The sequence below is a fragment of the Bufo bufo genome, chromosome 1 (assembly GCF_905171765.1).
Source record: "Bufo bufo chromosome 1, aBufBuf1.1, whole genome shotgun sequence".
Lineage (NCBI taxonomy): Eukaryota > Metazoa > Chordata > Amphibia > Anura > Bufonidae > Bufo > Bufo bufo.
Window position 1 is genome coordinate 775,179,355 of NC_053389.1, and position 21,778 is coordinate 775,201,132.

The 21,778-nt window shown below is 47.8% G+C and overlaps 1 protein-coding gene across 1 annotated transcript in view; it reads left to right on the forward strand.

The window, feature by feature from the left end:
• LOC120986335 (chromaffin granule amine transporter-like) overlaps positions 1-21,778 on the forward strand; it is a 156,708-nt gene that overhangs the window by 28,125 nt on the left and 106,805 nt on the right. The gene's annotated exons all lie outside the window — the stretch shown is intronic.

The window sequence follows — 21,778 nt, forward strand, 5'->3', positions numbered from 1 at the left end:
TTCTGCAAAATTCCTCTATTACTCCTACTATCACTACACTCAAATTTATTGCAAGTGAGCCAGGAAGCCAGGAGTCCAGCCGTACCCAGCTAGGAGACACCGTGACACAATTATCCCTATCCTACAGAGACACTATAGGCTATTAAACCACTTTGGCATTCCTAGTCTGGGACATGTGTTATAACACCTTGGAAGGGTCCTGGGATAGTACCCTGTGCATGCTGAAATTGGTGTCACGACAAATACAGAACATTAACAACCCGTATCCTGGCCATTGTATATTTTGGCATCACAAACAGGATCGAATTGTATGCCTAATAGGATCGAAGTGTGTGTCTAACACTACTGCAAGATCTAAGAATTGTGTCAAAAACCCTGAAAATGGACTTTATTACTTTTGTTGCGGGACCAAAAAACGCTGCATTGTGCGCGTCAGCACTCCAAGGCTTAATCCGCCATTTTTCCCTAATGGCGCAGTGTCTTCATGGCCTTCAAGAGCAAGAAAATGATGACTACGCCCTCCTAGAAGCTGGAAAACTAAAGCCTGCCCACCAAGAACTTTGCAATGTGAGCCGAAGGAGTGAAGACTCCTCCACATGGGCTCCACCTTCACTTCCTTAATTCAGCCTGACTGAGGAGCCGAGGAAGATGGCGCTCCCAAAACCAAAGTGGGATCAAATGGCTGTGAGAGGAGAACCTGTCTACGAGACTCACCCACTGGAGATCCGGGTCTCCCAACTCGTGAAGAGAGCTGGCCCCAGCATCTTTGGATTATCCCCAGGGGCTGTGGATTCCTCGTCTGGTGGCAAGAAGGGCTGCCGCCGTTGATGTAAAGATGGCCACCGTTCTCGAACCTGCTCCCACGGAAGCTGACGTCCGCCCAGCAGACCAGATCCCGGAGGCTTGTGGATCCCTCCGCAATGGCTGAACCAACAGACCAGACGTCCTTCAAGATGGCCGCCACACTCAAGCCTGCTCCCGCGGAAGCCATCGACAAGGCTACGCAAGTCCCGGAGACATCAACGTCACCGATGACATCGCCACCTACAGCGACCGACCTCCTGGCCCAGAAGCAAGCCACGACCCCTGCAGAGTCGCCTTGAGCTTCCAAGACAGCCGCGATCGTGTTGCTAACCCAAGAGGACCTCGAGCACCAGCAGGAGGCACCAGAACCGGCCACCCGGCCGCAACATCAGGTAGTAGCAATCCCGCTCCCTGAGGCTGCGGTCCAACCCGTAGCTTCCCCTGCACTGTGCCTGGTGGTACCTGACTCATCCATTATGACCAGAGAGGCCCCGCTCCGCACTCCCGCTGGTGCGACGGAGGCGGCTGGAGATTCCACTCAGCCGCCCAGAACGGACATCCCAAAACCAAGTCACCTTAATCCCAAAGTGCCCCTCGAAATTACCTGTCATGCCCAGAGCCAGTGGGAATACAAGACAGCGGTTGAAGAGTGGGTTAAGCAAGTCTTGGATGACCCCCGGCCCGGCGATCCTAAACTCGCTCGGTGCACCGACACGGTGCTATGGTTTTCCGTAGAGAGAGGAGTGGGATTACTTCAGGACAATTATTCGGGAGCCAAATTATTTGTGGGCCGCCGCTCTGTTAAGCGGAATTATCTGCCTCAGGCCCGCCACAATCTCTATGTAGGGGATCAAGTAGAATACACCCCGATGCGGTCCATACAGGGCCCCTTTGCCGCAGGAGTAACCCTTCTGGCAAAACCGTTAACTCCTTCTACTACCCCAGAGACCTGGCAGGAAGACCCAGGCTCTGCTGGGAGGGTCCGGTGTTTACAAGAGGCCCCGGATGGTCAATTGCGCATCAGGGAACGGGCCAAACCTAGCCCAGAGCCCCTCATCCTATCACCGCCAGCTCTTTGAGAAGGTCTGGCAGACGTTCTTCTGTACCTCTTGCATGATGTTCTTTGTTTTGGTTTCACTTTGTCATCTCCTTTCCTTCTCCCAGCTGTCACCTATTCACACTAATTGCCTCCCTTTATATTCCCTCCCATACTGCCTCACTTTGCGGTTTATATTACTTCCTGGATTGGGATTGAAGTGATCACTGCTGGAGACTTCAGTTATTGCTTGTTCAGCTAAGTCCTTTCTTGTATTGTGTTTACTTGCTGGCTTGATTCTAGGTGACCCTGATTCCCTCCTTATTAAGTGCAGGGAGCCGGTGGTTGTGTCCACTCACTATTGTAGGGTTTTCAGGTGTCACACAGTCTAGGTACGAGGGCATGCAATCGTCTACCTCTGAGACCTTTGTATGAGCTTAGCAGTCAGGGTGAGCTCTTAGGATTTTATAGGGGTCACCTATATGCTCCTTAGTTTGGGATCAAGCCAGTCGGATGTTTATCCATAACTTCCAGCTATCTGCAATATCATCCGTGACATTATAAACCGCCATTACCGTCTTAAGCATGGATCCGGTTTCAGCCTTGATTGACCACATGCAGGGTCTTTCACTGGAGGTAGCAGATCTCCGTAAAACTGTGTCTCAGTTTCAGGTGACCGGTTCTGCTTGCGTTCATGGAGTTTGTTCAGAGCCTAAGATCTCGCTTCCGGATACGTTCTTCGGGGGTAGTGAGAATTTTGTTCGCTTTAGAGAGGCTTGCAAACTCCATTTTCGCCTACTTCCCCATTCCTCTGGTGATGAGGAGCAGAGGGTGAGGATCATCATCTCGCTGCTCAGGGATAACGCTCAGTTTTGGGCCTTTTTGCTGCCGGTGGGGGCACGGCCTCTCCTATCGGTGGATGAATTTTTTGTAGCCCTGGGGCAGATATATGATGCCTCGGATCGTATTGCTCTGGCTGAATCTAAACTGCGTCTTTTATGCCAGGGTAAACAGTCCGCAGAGTTATATTGTTCTGAATTTCGGAGATGGGCAGCTGATACTGGTTGGAACGATGCTGCACTCCGAAGTCAATTTTGCCATGGTCTTTCGGAGGGATTGAAAGATGCATTTGCGTTTCATGAGAGACCTGCCTTGTTGGACTCTGCCATGTCTCTAGCTGTCCGTATTGACAGGCGTCTTAGAGAGAGAGAGGAGAGACCACTCCTTCATGTCATATTCAGTCCAAGGACAGTGGGGCGGTCTCATTCAGTGCGCAGGGGCCTCAGTCTCTCTCAATCCCCTCTGAGCAGGAAGCCATACAGCAGGAAGCCATATAGTAGAGGATTCAGCTCTCAGAGGAGGGTTTGTTTCTCTTGTGGGGGAATAAATCATTTGGCTAATGTTTGCCCCTCTAGGAGATTCAGGGAGTTTTCTTAATGTAAAAAAGAAACAAAAAGAAAAAAAACCTCTAAAAACTTTCCATTTGCTACTATTGGCAAGGTTGATGCGGAAATTGAAGGTTTGCCATTTGCTTGTAGTTCCCGTTTTGTCCTACCTGCCAGGGTGGCGCTAGATAGCAAGAACATTGTTTGTGAGATTTTTGTAGATAGTGGAGCAGCTGTCAATCTCTTTGATAATAAATTTGCTATAACACATGGTTTCCAGGTATGCACTTTGGAAAAGGATATACCTGTTTTTGCTATCGATTCCGCTCCACTTTCTCAAAAATCGTTAAAGGGCATAGTTCACAATATCCGTTTGACTGTGGGTGATGCTCATGTTGAGGATATGTCATGTTTCATCCTAAGCGGATTACCTACTCCTCTAGTGTTGGGGTTACCCTGGCTCACTAAACATAACCCTACCATTGATTGGCAAGCAAGGCAAATAAATGGTTGGAGTGACTTTTGCAGAGAGAATTGCCTCACGGCGTCTCTTTCAGAGGTTTCTACCAAGACTGTACCATCTTTTCTCTCTGAATTTTCAAATGTGTTTTCCGAGAGTGATGTCCAGGAGCTGCCCCCTCACCGGGAGTACGATTGCCCTATTAATCTCATCCCAGGCGCCAAGCTGCCAAAATCTCGTTTATACAATCTCTTCCAACCTGAAAGAGTAACTATGCGTACTTATATCTCTGAGAGCCTGAGAAAGGGACACATCCGACCCTCGAAGTCACCTGTTGCCGCTGGTTTTTTTGTTGTTAAGAAAAAAGATGGTTCTTTAAGACCTTGTCTGGATTTCAGGGAGCTGAACTGTATCACAATTTGTGACCCATATCCGCTTCCTCTGATCCCGGACCTGTTTAACCAGATTGTTGGGGCTAGAGTTTTTTCTAAGTTGGATTTAAGAGGGGCATACAATGTAGTCAGGGTCAGGGAAGGGGACGAATGGAAGACGGCCTTCAATACCCCTGAGGGTCATTTCGAGAATTTGGTTATGCCCTTTGGTTTGATGAATGCTCCGGCCGTTTTCCAACATTTTGTGAACAGCATTTTTTATCATGTAATGGGGAAATTTGTACTGGTGTATCTAGATGACATTTAGATTTTTTCTCCTGATTTCAAAACTCATAGGGACCACCTACGTCAGGTCTTGCTCATTCTGCGGGAGAATAAATTGTACGCTAAACTGGAAAAATGGGTGTTTGCGGTTCCGGAGATTCAATTTATTGGTTTATTTCTCTCCGCTTCTGGTTTTCGCATGGACCCTGAGAAGGTCCGTGCTGTGCTTGATTGGGAGCTCCCTGAGAATCAGAAGGCGCTGATGCGGTTTTTGGGTTTTGCCAATTATTACAGAAAGTTCATTTTGAATTATTCCTCTGTTGTTAAGCCACTCACTGATATGACTAAAAAGGGGGTAGATTTTTCCTCCTGGTCGGTAGATGCGCTTAAGGCCTTTTCTAGTATCAAAGAGAGTTTTGCTTCTGTTCTCATTTTGGTACAACCTGATGTCTCTCTACCTTTTATTGTTGAGGTGGACGCTTCTGAGGTGGGTCTTATCTCAGGGTCCCTCTCCTGCCAAATGGCGACCGTGTGCCTTTTTCTCAAGGAAACTCTCCTCCGCAGAGAGAAATTACGATGGGGGAGATAGGGAGTTGTTGGCCATCAAATTAGCTTTTGAGGAATGGCGCCATTGGCTAAAGGGAGCCAGACACCCTATTACCGTGTTTACCGACCATAAGATTCTGGCCTACTTGGAATCAGCCAAGCGTCTGAACCCGAGACAGGCCAGATGGTCTTTATTCTTTTCTAGATTTAATTTTGTTGTCACGTTCCGCCCTGGGGTTAAAAATGTGAAGGCTGATGCCCTGTCATGTTGTTTTCCGGGAGGGGGGAACTTTGAAGACCCGGGTCCCATTTTGGCTGAAGGGGTGGTCGTCTTTGCTCTTTATCCTGATTTGGAGGCAGAGGTTCAGGCAGCCCAGGCACAGGCTCCTAATCTTTGTCCTCCTGGGAGGTTGTTTGTGCGTCTCGCTTTACGACACAAGGTTTTTAAGGAGCACCACGATACTGTCCTTGATGGGCACCCGGGGAGTAGAGCCACAGTGGATCTCATTGCTCGGAGATTCTGGTGGCCGGCTCTTCGTAAGACGGTTGAGGGTTTTGTGGCAGCCTGTGAGACCTGCGCTCGTGCCAAGGTCCCTTATTCACGGCCATCGGGTTCTCTCCTTCCGTTACCCAATCCTTCCCGTCCTTGGACGCATCTGTCCATGGACTTCATTACGGACCTGCCTCGTTCATTGGGGAAGACTGTGATTCTGGTAGTAGTGGACCGTTTTAGCAAAATGGCGCATTTCATTCCCTTTCCTGGGTTACCCAATGCTAAGACGCTGGCGCAAGCATTTGTTGATCACATTGTCAAATTGCATGGCATTCGTTCAGACATCGTTTCTGATAGGGGCACGCAATTTGTTTCCAGATTCTGGAAGGCCTTCTGTTCTCGCTTGGGGGTTCGGTTGTCGTTCTCTTCTGCTTTTCACCCGCAGTCGAATGGTCAGACCGAACGCGTCAATCAGAATCTGGAGACATATCTGCGCTGTTTTGTGGCAGAGAATCAGGAGGATTGGTGTTCTTTTTTGTCCCTTGATGAGTTTGCTTTAAATAACCGTCGCCAGGAGTCCTCTGATAAGTCACCATTTTTTGGTGCATATGGGTTTCATCCGCAGTTTGGGACATCCGCAGTCCGGAGTTCTCTGGAGAGGGGTCTTCTGGTTTACCCGATGAGGAGAGATTTTCCTCGTCTTTGTCATTTATTTGGCAAAAGATTCAGGGTAATCTGAAGAGGATGAGTGAGCGATATAAGCGTGGCGTATAAGAGACGTGTGCCTGGTCCGGACCTGAATGTGGGTGATCTGGTGTGGTTGTCTACAAAGAATATCAAACTGAAGGTTCCCTCCTGGAAGTTGGGTCCTAAGTTTATTGGGCCTTACAAGATCTTGTCCGTCATCAATCCCGTTGCCTTCCGTCTTGATCTTCCTCAGACTTTGAAGATCCATAATGTTTTTCACAGGTCCTTATTAAAACCTTATGTCCAACCCACTGTATCCTCCTCTTTGCCTCCTCCTCTGATTGTTGTTGATGGTAATCTTGAATTTCAGGTCTCTAGGATTGTGGATTCTCGTATTATCCGCGGTTCTCTCCAGTACCTCGTTCATTGGGAGGGTTATGGTCCTGAGGAGAGGATGTGGGACCCAGTGGCGGACATTAAGGCCACTCATCTCATCAGGGCTTTCCATAGGTCCCATCCTGAGAAGGTGGGCTCTGAGTGTCCGGAGTCCACTCGTAGAGGGAGGGGTACTGTCACTGCCAGCTCTCTGAGAAGGTCTGGCAGACGTTCTTCTGTACCTCTTGCATGATGTTCTTTGTTTTGGTTTCACTTTGTCATCTCCTTTCCTTCTCCCAGCTGTCACCTATTAACACTAATTGCCTCCCTTCATATTCCCTCCCATACTGCCTCACTTTGCGGTTTATATTACTTCCTGGATTGAAGTGATCACTGCTGGAGACTTCTGTTACTGCTTGTTCAGATAAGTCCTTTCTTGTATTGTGTTTACTTGCTGGCTTGATTATAGGTGACCCTGACTCCCTCCGTATTAAGTGCAGGGTGTCACGAGGGTGTCAAGAACCACGCCTGACTCCGTTATACCCGGGGTCAGGAAGTCGCAGCGGTTGGCTGCGCGCTCTATGTAAGATAGGGCTGTTTCCTTATGGTAGCTTTCTGGGTTTGCTTTGCAACGCTTTTTGGCTCACTCAGGGATCCGTAGCTCCTTCTCCTCAGCTGTTCCTTGTCCAGCACTCCCAACCTCCTTATATTCCCCTCTCACACTTCTCTGGTTGCCAGATATAGAGCTTCCTGCCTGGACTTCTATTCTGACCCTCTGGAGCTGTGTTGCTGCGTTCTCTGGTTGTTGGTCCAGAACGTTGGGTGTATGTGTTTGTCTGTATTGTCTGTCCTCTCCCTGGTGTTTCCCTCTTAGTGTCAGTGGTGCGGACTAGCGATCCCACCGGCCCGTTCACTATCTAGGGCTCATTTTAGGGAAAGCCAGGGTTTAGGCACGTGATCGCCTCACGGGTGAGGAACCCGTCTAGGGACGTCAGGGCAGTCAGGTGCCAGCCGCAAGGTGAGTCAGGGGTCACCACCTTTCCCTCTCCCTTGGGCAGGGCTTTCCCTTTTCCCTCCCTGTGCGTGACGCCGGTCATTACATTATATCTGGCCCTTATTTTGTGTAGGTAAAAAAATAAAATAAAAAAGATTTTTTTTTTACCTACTTAGAATCCAGTATGGATCCAATTGCTGCTCTGTCCAAACAATTTCATGGCCTGTCTTTGGAGGTGGCAGGATTGAAGGCGTCGGTCCTCCAGCAACAGCAGCAATTACAACTGACCGCAGGCCCAGCGGTTGCTACTGGTAACCAGGTTGTTGCGGAACCCAAGGTCCCTCTCCCTGACAGATTTTCTGGGGGAAGGGACAAGTTTTTGACATTCCGTGAGGCCTGTAAATTATATTTTAAACTGCGCCCTTACTCCTCTGGTAATGAAGAACAGCGGGTGGGGGTTGTTATTTCCCTGCTGCAGGGGGACTCGCAGTCCTGGGCGTTCTCTTTACCCACTGATTCCCAGGCTTTTCGGTCAGTGGATGAGTTTTTCGGGGCCTTGGGTCTCATATATGACGACCCTGACCAAGTCGCACTGGCTGAATCAAGATTACGGAGACTCCTACAAGGAGAGCGGCCGGTAGAAGAGTATTGCTCTGACTTCCGTAGGTGGGCTACGGATACCCAATGGAACGACCCGGCTCTCAGGAGTCAGTTCTGCTCTGGGTTATCCGAAAGGGTTAAGGATGCGCTTGCATTATATCAAACCCCCTTTTCCCTTGATGCGGTTATGTCCCTTTCTATCGGAATAAATAGACGCCTTAGGGACAGGTTGAAAAAACCGGAGCAATTGGTAATCCCTCCCAAGCAGCAGTTAGTCTGTACGGACTTAGACGAGCCTATGCAGCTAGGAGGAACTACTCGTCAGGTCCGTCCTCCTGAGGCTCGCCGTAGGCGTGGGGTTAGTTTTTTTTGTGGGGAGAGGGGTCATTTCATTAATGTCTGTCCTTCTTTCCTCAGAAACAAAAGACCGTCGGAAAACTACTAACCCCAGGCTGTGTGGAGGATGTCAGCCGGGGGGTATATGTTTCCTCCTTACGTACATCGCAATTTGTGTTGCCAGCGGTTATTGTTTTTGGTGTTAAGACGGAGACTATTTCTTTCTTTCTAGACAGTGGAGCAGGGGTAAATTTGATAGATGCCCATTTTGCCCGCACTATGGGTTTGTCTCTCTGTACGCTACAGAGACCTATTCCCATATTCGCTATTGATTCTGCTCCTCTGTCTCAGAGAAACCTCACCCACATTGTTCATAATTTACACCTTCGGGTAGGGGACCACCATAACGAGATGCTTTCATGTTATGTTCTGGAGGGGCTTCCCACTCCGGTAGTGCTGGGCCTTCCCTGGTTGGTAGCGCACAATCCAGTGGTGGATTGGCAGGCCAGGGAGATATCGGAGTGGAGTGAGCATTGCAGAGAAAATTGCTTAAATAGCAATTGCTTAGTCGCCTCCATAACTACCCTACCTACATTTATTTCGGATTTTGAGGACGTTTTTTCTGAAAAGGGTTGTCAGAAGTTACCACCTCACCGTCCTTATGATTGCCCGGTTAACCTTATTCCCGGCGCAAAATTACCCAAGAATCTTTTGGGTCCAGAGAGACAAGCCGTGAAAGATTATATCTCCGAGAGCTTGGCTAAGGGACACATCAGACCCTCTTCTTCACCCGTGGCTGCAGGGTTTTTCTGCAGAAAGAAAGATGGGGGCCTGCGTCCTTGCCTAGATTTTTGCGAATTAAATCGGATAACCATCCGAGACCCATACCCTCTTCCTCTCATTCCTGACCTGTTTAACCAGATTGCGGGTGCTAGGTGGTTCTCCAAACTTGATCTTAGGGGGGCCTACAATCTGATTCGTATCAAGGAGGGGGATGAGCTGAAGACAGCTTTTAACACCCCTGAAGGGGCATTATGAAAATCTAGTTATGCCTTTCGGTCTGACCAATGCTCCTGCCATCTTTCAACATTTCGTTAATGACATTTTTAGTCATCTAATCGGCAGGTTTGTGGTAATATACCTAGATGATATTTTAATTTATTCGTCTGATCTGAGAACACATGAGGTGCATGTCAGACAAGTACTGCAGGTCCTACGGACGAATGAATTATATGCTAAAATTGAAAAATGTGTCTTCGCCATTCAGGAGATACAATTCCTAGGTTATTTTTTATCTGCTTCAGGTTTCCGTATGGATCCTGGGAAGGTCCAGGCAATTTTAGATTGGGATCTTCCTGAGAACCTCAAAGCACTGCAACGGTTTTTGGGCTTCGCAAATTTCTATAGGAAATTCATTAAAAATTATTCAGTTATTGTAAAACCCCTTACTGACATGACTAGGAAGGGGACTGATTTTTCTAAATGGTCTGACGCCGCTAAAGTTGCTTTTTCCTCTCTAAAAGAGAGGTTTACCTCTGCACCTGTACTAGTCCAACCTGATGTCTCTCAGCCTTTTATTGTTGAAGTAGATGCGTCAGAGGTGGGAGTGGGGGCGGTGCTGTCTCAGGGTCCGTCTCCTGGCAAATGGCGCCCTTGTGCTTTTTTTCTAAAAAAAACTATCTGCAGCAGAAAAGAACTACGATATTGGCAATAGGGAACTATTAGCTATTAAACTAGAGTTTGAAGAGTGGCGTCACTTTTTAGAGGGGACAGTCCACCCCGTCACTGTGATTACGGACCACAAAAATCTTCTGTACCTCGAATCAGCTAAGCGTCTCACCCCTAGACAAGCTAGGTTTTACCAGGTTTAACTTTGTTATTACCTATCGTCCTGGGGCAAAGAATACCAAGGCTGATGCACTATCTCGTTGTTTCCCTGGAGGGGGTAATGTGAGTGATCCGGTACCCATTCTTCAAAGAGGAGTGGTTGTTTCTGCGGTACACTCTGTTCTGGAGGGGAAGGTGTTAGAGGCTCAGGGGGACGCCCCGGTCTCTTGCCCCTCAGAGAAATTGTTTGTACTGTTGAACCTGCGTTTCGAATTATTGAAGGAACATCATAATTCGGCACTTGCTGGGCACCCGGGTAGTAAAGCAACCTTGGAGCTATTGTCTTGTCGTTTTTGGTGGCCAAGGTTGCGTCAGGATGTATTGGATTTTGTGTCTTCTTGTTCTACCTGTGCACGCGCAAAAGTTTCGCATACACGTCCTGCAGGGTCTCTATTACCACTCGTCATTCTCAATAGACCATGGACACATCTGTCAATGGATTTTATCACTGACTTACCTTTGTCTGCGGGTAAAACAGTTATTTTGGTAGTAGTGGACAGGTTTAGCAAAATGGTACACTTCATTGCGTTACCCGCACTACCTAATGCTAAGACTCTTGCTCAGGTATTCGTCAGTGAAATCGTGAAGCTTCACGGGGTCCCTTCCGATGTTGTTTCGGATCGGGGTACCCAGTTTATTTCTAAATTTTGGATAGCTTTTTGTTCCTGTTTAGGGGTACACTTGTCCTTTTCCTCAGCTTTCCATCCTCAGTCGAATGGACAGACTGAGCATACCAACCAAAACCTGGAGACATATCTAAGATGTTTTGTGTCTGAAAACCAAGAGTTGTGGTCATCATATTTACCGTTAGCTGAGTTTGCCATAAATAATCGTCGTCAGGAATCCACTGGCAAGTCACCATTTCTTGGTGCATATGGTTTTCATCCCCAATTCTGTACTTTCAAAGAGGGGGGGTCTTCTGGGGTTCCCGAAGAGGAACGGTTTTCGTCATCTCTTTCATCGGTATGGCAGAAGGTGCAAGCTAACTTGAAAAATATGGGAGGTAAATACAAATGCATGGCTGATAAGAGACGGTCGCCAGGTCCGGACCTAGGAGTGAATGACTATGTGTGGTTGTCTACTAGGAATATTAAATTAAAGGTTCGCTCTTGGAAACTGGGTCCTAGGTTCATTGGCCCTTACAAAATTGTAGCCATCATCAACCCGTGGCTTTTCGCCTGGAGCTACCTCAGACTTTTAAAATCCATAACGTTTTTCATAAGTCGTTACTCAAAAAATATGTTCCACCTCTAGAACCGTCACCGCTGCCACCCCCTCCTGTTGTTGTGGATGGTAATCTAGAGTTTCAGATATCCAAAATTGTTAATTCTCGTCGGGTCCGCCGCTCTCTTCAATATCTGGTGCATTGGAGAGGTTACGGTCCCGAGGAAAGAATGTGGGTTCCTGCGTCTGAGGTAAACGCCGACAGGCTAGTTCGGGCTTTTCATGCCTCTCATCCGGAGAGACCTGGTCCCGAGTGTCCGGAGGCCCCTCGTAGAGAGGGGGGTACTGTCATGAGGGTGTCAAGAACCACGCCTGACTCCGTTATACCCGGGGTCAGGAAGTCGCAGCGGTTGGCTGCGCGCTCTATGTAAGATAGGGCTGTTTCCTTATGGTAGCTTTCTGGGTTTGCTTTGCAACCCTTTTTGGCTCACTCCGGGGTCCGTAGCTCCTTCTCCTCAGCTGTTCCTTGTCCAGCACTCCCAACCTCCTTATATTCCCCTCTCACACTTCTCTGGTTGCCAGATATAGAGCTTCCTGCCTGGACTTCTATTCTGACCCTCTGGAGCTGTGTTGCTGCGTTCTCTGGTTGTTGGTCCAGAACGTTGGGTGTATGTGTTTGTCTGTATTGTCTGTCCTCTCCCTGGTGTTTCCCTCTTAGTGTCAGTGGTGCGGACTAGCGATCCCACCGGCCCGTTCACTATCTAGGGCTCATTTTAGGGAAAGCCAGGGTTTAGGCACGTGATCGCCTCACGGGTGAGGAACCCGTCTAGGGACGTCAGGGCAGTCAGGTGCCAGCCGCAAGGTGAGTCAGGGGTCACCACCTTTCCCTCTCCCTTGGGCAGGGCTTTCCCTTTTCCCTCCCTGTGCGTGACGCCGGTCATTACACAGGGAGCCGGTGGTTGTGTCCACTCACTATTGTAGGGTTTTCAGGTGTCACACAGTCTAGGTACGAGGGCATGCAATCGTCTACCTCTGAGACCTTTGTATGAGCTTAGCAGTCAGGGTGAGCTCTTAGGGCTTTATAGGGGTCACCTATATGCTCCTTAGTTTGGGATCAAGCCAGTCGGATGTTTATCCATAAATTCCAGCTATCTGCAATACCATCCGTGACACATCCTTGACCTGGCAGCACCTCCAACATTACGGGTGGGCCAGATCAATAACTCAGTACTAACTTTCAATCCCAGGGTACAACCCTATGTACTATCCTGGAAGCTTCCACAGGTACCCCCCCCCCCATTTGCCTTCCAGAGCCTCTCCAGCCAGAGGTTTTGCCCACCTCGGCACCGGCAAGGGATCCCGGCTTGCAAGAAGTAACCACAGCATTCACCAGGCGGACTGTTCAGACAATTCCAAAAGACACCACAAGAGGGCAGTGGCGCACCACTACAGCCGCGACACTGAGTTACCAAAGGCAGGAGCGCCCTCTAATGAGCTTCAGCAGCTCCAGCAGTGAGGAGGACCTGCAAGTCCTTCTCTAAGTGCCTCCTTATCCTTAATATCAGAACTTATGGGAGCCACAGTGTGGACTGGTCCTGAAAACTGAGAGACTGTTGGCCAGTTTGTTTTACTCCGTTGCTGTTAGTTACAGCCTCAGCTGTATGGCCACATTTTATAAGGACTCCCCCATCTTCAACAACTGTCTATACCCCCACTTCAGCAACTGCTTATATCCCAGTTTGCATCAAAGTTTGTGCATTGTTTTATCCCCTTTTCTCAGGTTATTTGAGAGCCTCATGGAACTATGGTTCTCACTTGCTGCTATTTCATGTGTTTTTTTTATATTTTATACCGTTCCTTGGATTACAAATATACCTCCTATTGGATTACAAGTGACTTTTGTTTATTTCCAGAGGATTCCAACTGTAAAGCACTTCAAGAAAAAGGACTCAAGTCATATTTGAGCGTATTATGATAATATTGATTGCACTAATAATTATAGGAAATGGAAATTGAAAAAAAGAAACGTGTCATATTAAGACAATATTCAGATATATTCCTCAAGTATGCAGCCTAGATTGGGCTACCAGCTGGATCAACCCTATTAGCCAGGCGTACTGACTGGTAGGGTTGATCTTGCTGTTTAAAATGATACCTGTCTTGTGAGGATCTACTGTGGCGTTCCTAAAAATAGAAGACTGTTGTTCTTTTTGCAAATTAAGGCTTTAGTGCACTCAGAAGCGTCGGCTAATGGCTATCACTGGCGAGCTGAGGAGCTTAGGTGCACTGAGGGGCTAGATCCTGCCCCTTGGTGCACTGAAGCACTCATTTGCTCAAAGAATAAGGGTGTTTTTTCTCGGGAGCTCCGTGGCCGATTTTCATAGGACATGTATTTTGGTCAGCGGGATCAACCATACCAAACAGTATGTCCTCTTTCGCGTGGGTGTGGCGGGTTGGCTCAGGATGCGTTCAGTGAAACTCAGTTTTGTCTGCGATTGCGTTCAGTCATTCGCTTCTGTGGGGCCAGGGTTGCGTGGGGGGCGCGGAGTGTGGAGCGTGCTGCGATTTTCATGCGGTGCGCGGGTGGGTCATGGGGGGCGGCGTTCGTATGCACGTGCCAGTGGGGGGTGGGTGGTTCCGGATTCAGTGCGGGTGCGGTGCGTTTGGGTCGCGCGTTGCACCCGCGCGGAGGGCTCGCTCACCTGAAAGGAGCCTATGTCTGGTTTAATAGTGTGGATCCTGCTGGCAAGTGCTCTTTAAGGCCCCTTTTACGCGAGCGAGTTTTCCGCGCGGGGGCAGTGCGTGGCGTGGACGCGTTGCATCCGCGCTGGGTCCGGAGCCATCCGTTTCGGCGGGTCTGTGTGCATGGGCGTTGTTTTTCGCGATTCACTTGTGCGTTGCGTTGGGCTTGCAGCGTGTTCTGTGTTCTGCGTTTTTCACTCGGCCCTGTCCCCATGGAGGTGAATGAAAAATGCATAGCATCTGGAAGCAAGTGTGGATGAAATCAGTTTTTCTCTGATGGTTGCTAGGAGATGTTGTTTGTAAACCTTCAGTTTTTTTTCACATGCGTGAAAAACGCATCAAACGCATTGCACTTGCGTGAAAAGGGACGGAACAGCTAGGCGCAGTCGCGGACAAGACTGGCTGAGCTTGCGGGTTTTCCTGGACGCACCCGGACCAGATCCGTGTCGTTCGTGTGAAGGAGGCCTAAGGGCAATGAGATGTTTATCTGTACATTTCGAAACTCATAACTTTGTAATTTTTTTGTCATCAGCCACATAAAGGTTTATTTTTCAGGCAGGATACATGATATTTTTAGTGCCACTTTGAATATTGCAACTTTTGTAACAATTCTTCTATAGTTTTCTTGTGATTTTTTATTCCTTTCTCTAAGCAGTATACATACAGTAATGGCATTATCTTGTGGTGCTGCCAAATGTATATTTTTATGTTTTACTAAATTGGCATATAATAAAATCTATTGAAAAAAACAAAATATATATATATATATATATATATATATTTGCCATTTAGCGGTGCAGTTATATGTTATAAAGCCATTTTTGTCATGTAATATTGGAAAAATAAATATATATTTGCCGTTTAGCGGTGCAGTTATGTTGTAAAGCCATTTTTGGCGTGTATTAGTGGCAAAAGAAATATATATTTGCTGTTCAGTGGTGTAGTTATATGTTATAAAGCCCCTTTTGTCGTGTAATTGTGGCAAAATTAAAATATATTTGCCGATCAGCGGTGCAATTATGTTATAAATCTTTTTTTGGTGTGTATTAGTGGCAAAAGAAAAATATATTTGCCGTTCATCGGAGCAGTTATATGTTATAAAGCCTTTTGTGGCGTGTATTGGTGGCAAAAGAAAAACATATTTGCCGTTCATCAGTGCAGTTATATGTTATAAAGCCCTTTTTGTCGTGTAATAGTGGCAAACTAAAAATATATTTGCCATTCAACGGTCCAGTTATATGTTCTAAAGCCCTTTTTTGTGTGTATTAGTGTATCCTTTTTATTTATTTATTTGATCTAACAATATGTCAGACAGAGAAGTGCTAGGCCCTGCACAGGGGAGTGGCAGCACAGTAAGGGGCCGTGGCAGCACAGGGGTCACTTTGAGAGGCCTGAACTCCCAGTGTCAGCTAGCGGTCGTGTCTTGACCAGCAACCCAGCGGTTCTTGAATGGTTGACTCGATCTTCGACTTCGTCGCAAGTGACATCAGACACCCCCAGCCAAGAGCCAGTGGGTTCGTCACCGTCAGATACAACCCTTAGTTGGCATGGCCCAGGAGCAGGACCTATGCCCTCACCTGTCCTCAACCTGCCTCTGTCCTTTTCTGTTCCCTCAGCCAGAGAAGTATTGTATTCTGTGGGCTCAGATCCACTATACAGTGAGAACGAGCTACAGTCAGCAGCTACTGGCAAGCCAAGATGTGGAGGAGACATCCACCGCTTCGTCCACTAGGCGGGCAAGTAGTGATAATGAGAGTGGCATGGGAGCTGGTGTTACGAGCGGTCAGACTCCTAAACCAGAGATGGTTGAAGAGGACATCAGTGACGTGCAGGGTGACAAAGGGGCTTCATCCTCATAGGGATAACATAGAAACATAGAATGTGTCGGCAGATAAGAACCATTTGGCCCATCTAGTCTGCCCAATATACTGAATACTATGGATAGCCCCCGGCCCTTATCTTATATGAAGGATGGCCTTATGCCTATCCCATGCATGCTTAAACCCCTTCACTGTATTTGCAGCTACCACTTCTGCAGGAAGGCTATTCCATGCATCCACTACTCTCTCAGTAAAGTAATACTTCCTTATATTACTTTTAAACCTTTGCCCCTCTAATTTAAAACTGTGTCCTCTTGTGGTAGTTTTTCTTCTTTTAAATATGCTCTCCTCCTTTACCGAGTTGATTCCCTTTATGTATTCAAAAGTTTCTATCATATCCCCTCTGTCTCTTCTTTCTTCCAAGCTATACATATTAAGGTGGCAGAGGGTGGCAGCTTGCCCGTGAGGCAGCAGAGGAGCCAGCAAGTCGCTAGCATGGCCGGGAGGCAGCAGTGGGAGGTCGGGAGCCAAACGTGCCTGGGGTAGACCACCAGCTTCGCAGGAGCCTGCCTGCCCGTGAAGTAGTGGTTCACGGAGTCAGCGGTGGTAGCAGTCAGTGCGTAGTGTTAGGGGTAAAATCACCTACTCTGCGGTGTGGCAGTTTTTTGTTAAAAACACATGGCCATATGTAGAATTTGTGGGCAGAAGGTGAAGCGTGGCCAGGGTGTCAATGTTGGCAACATGGCCCCGCTACAACATATGCAGCGTCACCATAAAGTGGCCTGGGAGAACCGTGGCTCCGATGTGGTGGTCCAGCCTGCCACAACAACCGCTGCATCACCCAGTGGCACGCAGACGATTTCAGGCAGTCAAGGCTACACCACCTCAGCAGAAGGGAGCTGTCTGTCCTTCCCATCATCTGATGGTCCTGATGCTACTGCTCCTCGCCCTCCTACTCCTCATCAGTCATTCCGTCAGCAATCGATCACCGAAGTGATTGCCAAGAGACAGCAGTATGCTTGCACTCATCCAACGGTGCAGAAGCTGAACGTGCTTCTGTCTAAGTTGCTGGTGCTGCAGTTTCCAAGTGGTGGACTCTGCACCTTTCAGAGAACTGATGGCTTGTGCCGAGCCGAGGTGGAGAGTCCCAAGCCATCATTTCTTTGCCAAAAAGGTAGTACCAGCCCTGCACACATACGTAGAACAGAAGGTGGACCAGTCCTTGAGATTGTCGGTGTCTGCCAAAGTGCACGTCAGCGCATACGTGTGGAGCTGTAACTACGGTCAGGGACCATACATGTCCTTTACGGCTCACTGGGTGAATGTGGTTCCTGCACAGTCACACCAGAAACTTGGCCAGGTGATGTCGCTTTCGCCTCCAGGTTCTCACGCCGTTGGTCCTGCGACAATGTCCGCCTCTGCCTCCTCATCCTCCACCATGTCCTCAGCCTTCACTGCAGGGACAATTCACAGTGCCCCTCCAGCATACTACATGTGCAGGACACGGCAGTGTCACACTGTTCTGCACCTTATTTGCCTGGGCAAACAGAGTCACACAGGGGAGGAACTGCTCCGTGTCCTTCATCAAGAATTCTCTGCGACAACTAAAAATCGGAACCATAGTTACCGACAATGGGAAGAATATGGTGTCGGCTCTCAATCAAGGAGGGCTGAGCCATGCACCCTGCATGGCACATGTGTTCAATATGGTTGTCAAGCGGTTCCTGAAGTCTTCCACCCATCTGAAAGACATCCTAAAAAATGGCCATGAAACTTTGCATGCACTTCAGCCACTCGTACACCGCAAAGCACACCCTCCTTGAGCTTCTGCGACAGAAGAGCATCCCCCAACATAGGCTGATATTTGACGTTTCCACCCATTGGAATTCCACCCTCCATATGTTGGACCGACTATACGAACAGAGAAAGGCCATAAACGATTTCTTGATGATCCAAGCGGACAGGAGTAATCCCCTGTGTACCTTAGATGTCAGCCAGTGGCAGCTCATGGCTGACACCTGCTGTTTGCTCAGGCCATTTGAGGAGGCCACGTTATTTGTCAGTCGCCAGGACTACGGGATGAACGATGTCATTCCACTGCTTCATGTCCTAGAACAGATGCTGGTAAATCTGGCTGGTCAGGGGACTGGAGACGTGGCTCCTAGATCTCATGGCCACATGAGACCTGTGGAGGCTGAACTGGAGGAGGAGGACATTGGAGCACAAGCAATGTGTAGCGAAATGGCTGGTTTTTATACACATTTGACAGGAGAGGATGAGCAGGAGCAGCCAGAGGAGCTAGAGGGCGATGAGGAAGAGGAGGCAGACACAACGTGTCAGTATGCAGTGGAGATGGAGGCAGGGCATCCCTCCGAGTCACTTGCACAAATAGCCCGATGCATGCTCACTTGTTTGCGTAGTGACAGCCAAATTGTCAGCATTCAACAGAGGGATGACTGCTCTCCACCTTGTTGGACCCTCACTACCAGTCCAAAATGGGGGGCCTTTTTTACACCTGCTGAGAGGGAGGACAAACTGAACTACTATAGAGACATCCTATGTAGTCAGTTGGCCGCTGCCTATCTGCACCATCGTCCATCCTCTCGCAGGTCTGACCGGGGGGGCCCTCTGCGCTCACGTTCCACTGCCATGGCTGCTGGGGAGGGGTGGGGTGGCAGGAGCAGTACCAGCTCTATCAGCAGTAGCCTGAGTCTAGAGTCACTGATGAGCAGCTTTCTTTACCCGCATAATGAAGAAACTACTCACCAGCAGCTAGACATAGAGCAGGACCTGAACCAGCAGGTTGTGGCATACTTGCACAGCACCCAGCCACCCCACATTGAAGATCTACTGGACTACTTGGCAGCCAAACTGCCAGTTTTCCCTGGAAAAGCTGTGCTGCCCGTCCAGTAGTGTGGCATCAGAGCGGGTGTTTAGTGTGGCGGGGCCATAGTTACCCCAAGAATAACTCACCTGTCCACCCAAAATGTGGAGAGACTGACCTTTGTCAAGATTAATCAGCCAGGATTTCCACCCACCAATTCCTGATGCATTAGACTAGAACATCCATGGTCCGACACCAACACTGACCGGTTTTTTCTGGCCACCTGCCTCAGCTACTATTCTGATGCTGCCACCCGCCTGATGCCACACATCTGATGCTAAGTGCTCCTTCTTACTACCACCATCGTCAGTGGGTACGGTTATTGCCACCCACCTCCCCACTCTGTCACCAGTTCACTCTGTGGTTTCCTCATGCTGCTGCCATCTCCACACTATGTCACCTTGCCACTCTTTGACCTCCTCATGCTGCTGCCACCTCCACACTATGTCACATTGCCACTCTGTGGCCTCCTGATGCTGCTGCCACCTCCACACTATGTCACTTTGCCACTCTGTGGTCTCTTCATGCTGCTGCCACCTCCACACTATGTCACCCTGCCACTCTGTGGTCTCCTCATGCTGCTGCCATCTCCACACTATGTCACCTTGCCACTCTGTGCTGCCGCCACTTCCACACTGTAATTGTGCCACTCTGTGGCCTCCTCCTTATGATGCTGCTGCTGCCACCTCCACACTCTGTCATTTAGCCACTCTGTGGCCTCCTCATGCTGCTTCCACCTCACCACTATGTCATAGGGCCTGTCTGTGGACTTCTCATGCTGTTCCCACCCTCCCCACTTCATGACTGGTCCACTATTTTGGCTTTCGACCTGGCTGACAATCATTTATTTGACCCTTGTTCTGATCTGTCAGAAGGAAGGAAAAATGAGATGCACAACGGATCCTGTCTGTGTAGCAGCTGCAAGGCCTGTATGGTCCATTCATAATTGCCTTGTGATTTAGTAGCCAAAAGCAGGAGTTGGTACAAAACACAGAAGACATGCAAATATTCCATTCACGTGTCATCTCTGTTTTGGATCCACTCCTGTTTTTTTTTTTTTTTTGGCATTAGCAATACTGATGGATTACTGACCAAATGATGACCGAGTAAAGGCATATGCTCCGCAGACAGGATCCATTTTTTGGGGGTTATTGTTCTGAAGGATCTACTTGTATAAGCGTTTAATAGAACAGGTTCTGTAGACATCTATGTGGAATCAGCTGTAAAAGGAGTGCCCTTTTTCTTGACGCTAACATCGACCTGTAAGGCTGAGTTCATTCTTGAGTTATTTGTTCAGTTTTGGCCCCATGACTGCCCAAAGATTCTAAGAGCGACGCCTGTGATCTGCATGTCATACTGACTCACAGTATTATTTCACTACAACATCAGACTCCCTATGCGTGTTACTGCAAGGCACAGTGTTCTACACCACTATAAAGGCTCTCTGCAGCCAGGAAATAGCAGTTTTTTAATGCGATTCACCGCAAATAAATTTGGATCGTACCAAATTTTTTTTTGAACCGGCCGAATCGAATTTTGGAAAAATTCACAATCTTTAGTAGATATGTATAAGCCAGGACACAGCTCTGCCTATAGTGACTACTCAACTTTTTCAGGAGTCCTAGAAAAATAGTGATTCTTGCTAATAACTGCATACACACTTGAGTGAGGTGAATCAATGTATAACCCATGTAAGATAGCGGAGGGAGAGCACATTTAGAAGATAAGTTGGTTTGCAGATCTGTGAGGAGGTAGTGAATCCTGCAAGTCTCCTGCGGCATCAGCTACTCCAGAACACTCCCACACTTCCTCCTGCCTGGATTTGTTGGGAGAGCTGGGCCAAGCCTAACCACAGACAGTGGACTAGTGAGACTCCTAGTGGTCATATCTTTGCAGCTTATGTTTGGGTGGATGCCAACAAATAATTTCAATAAAGTGATTTACAGATCTGATAATTAGACTCCGTCCTAAGAAATAAGAATACATTATTGTATTGTTCAGTGGCTCTTTCAAGACAACAAAAAACAAAATAGCCCTCAGTCACCTGGAAATAGATGAAGATGCAGTAAATTAGTGCCCCCCTTACTATAGTGCTGCCCATGTACTCTTAATAAAATAAAAATGAACTACTTACATAAAACATCACTTTTCACAATTTGTCTCTTATCTAGGGCTCAATAAAGTATTCATTTTATTAAAAGCCTGAAAAAGGTATTGAACCTGTGAACACTGCATGTAAAGTAAGTGCCTTACCACTGAGCTATAGATTTAGACACCCAAAATCAATATAATAAAACTAAGTCATTGTGACGCTGACCAGTGAAGAAAGTCAGATATCAGTGTCACACATCACTTGAATTTGTCTCTTATCTAGGGCTTAAAAAAAAAGGTTGTTATTTTTTTTAAAGGCTGAAAGAGGTTTTGAACCCAGGAACACTGTATATATGAGGCAATTGCATTACCACTGAGCTATAGGCTTGCCTAATATTAGCATGGGATTTTCTTCAATTATGTGATTTAGCATACAAAGATACAGTAAACCTAACAGTCATGGTGATGCTGACTAGTCAGGATATTCAGACATCTCTTATGTAATGTTTAAAAACTTTAACTTTTAAGGTTACTAATTGGTTTTGTACCCCAAAACTCCAGTGCACAAACCAGTAACCTAACCACTGAGCTATGCACTCATATAACACTGTAATCTGTTAGCTTACAGCATTTCAGACACATAGCCAGAAGTTCAACGATATACTTACTTTGGTTGTGTGATTTAGGATACACATACACAGTATGTCTATAACTCAATCTGACTTTGACCCTGACCTATAAAGAGCATAAGTCAAACTCAGATGTGTGAGTCAAATATCAAAGTTCGGGTCAGGAGTCGGGGTCAGGTGTCAAAGTGA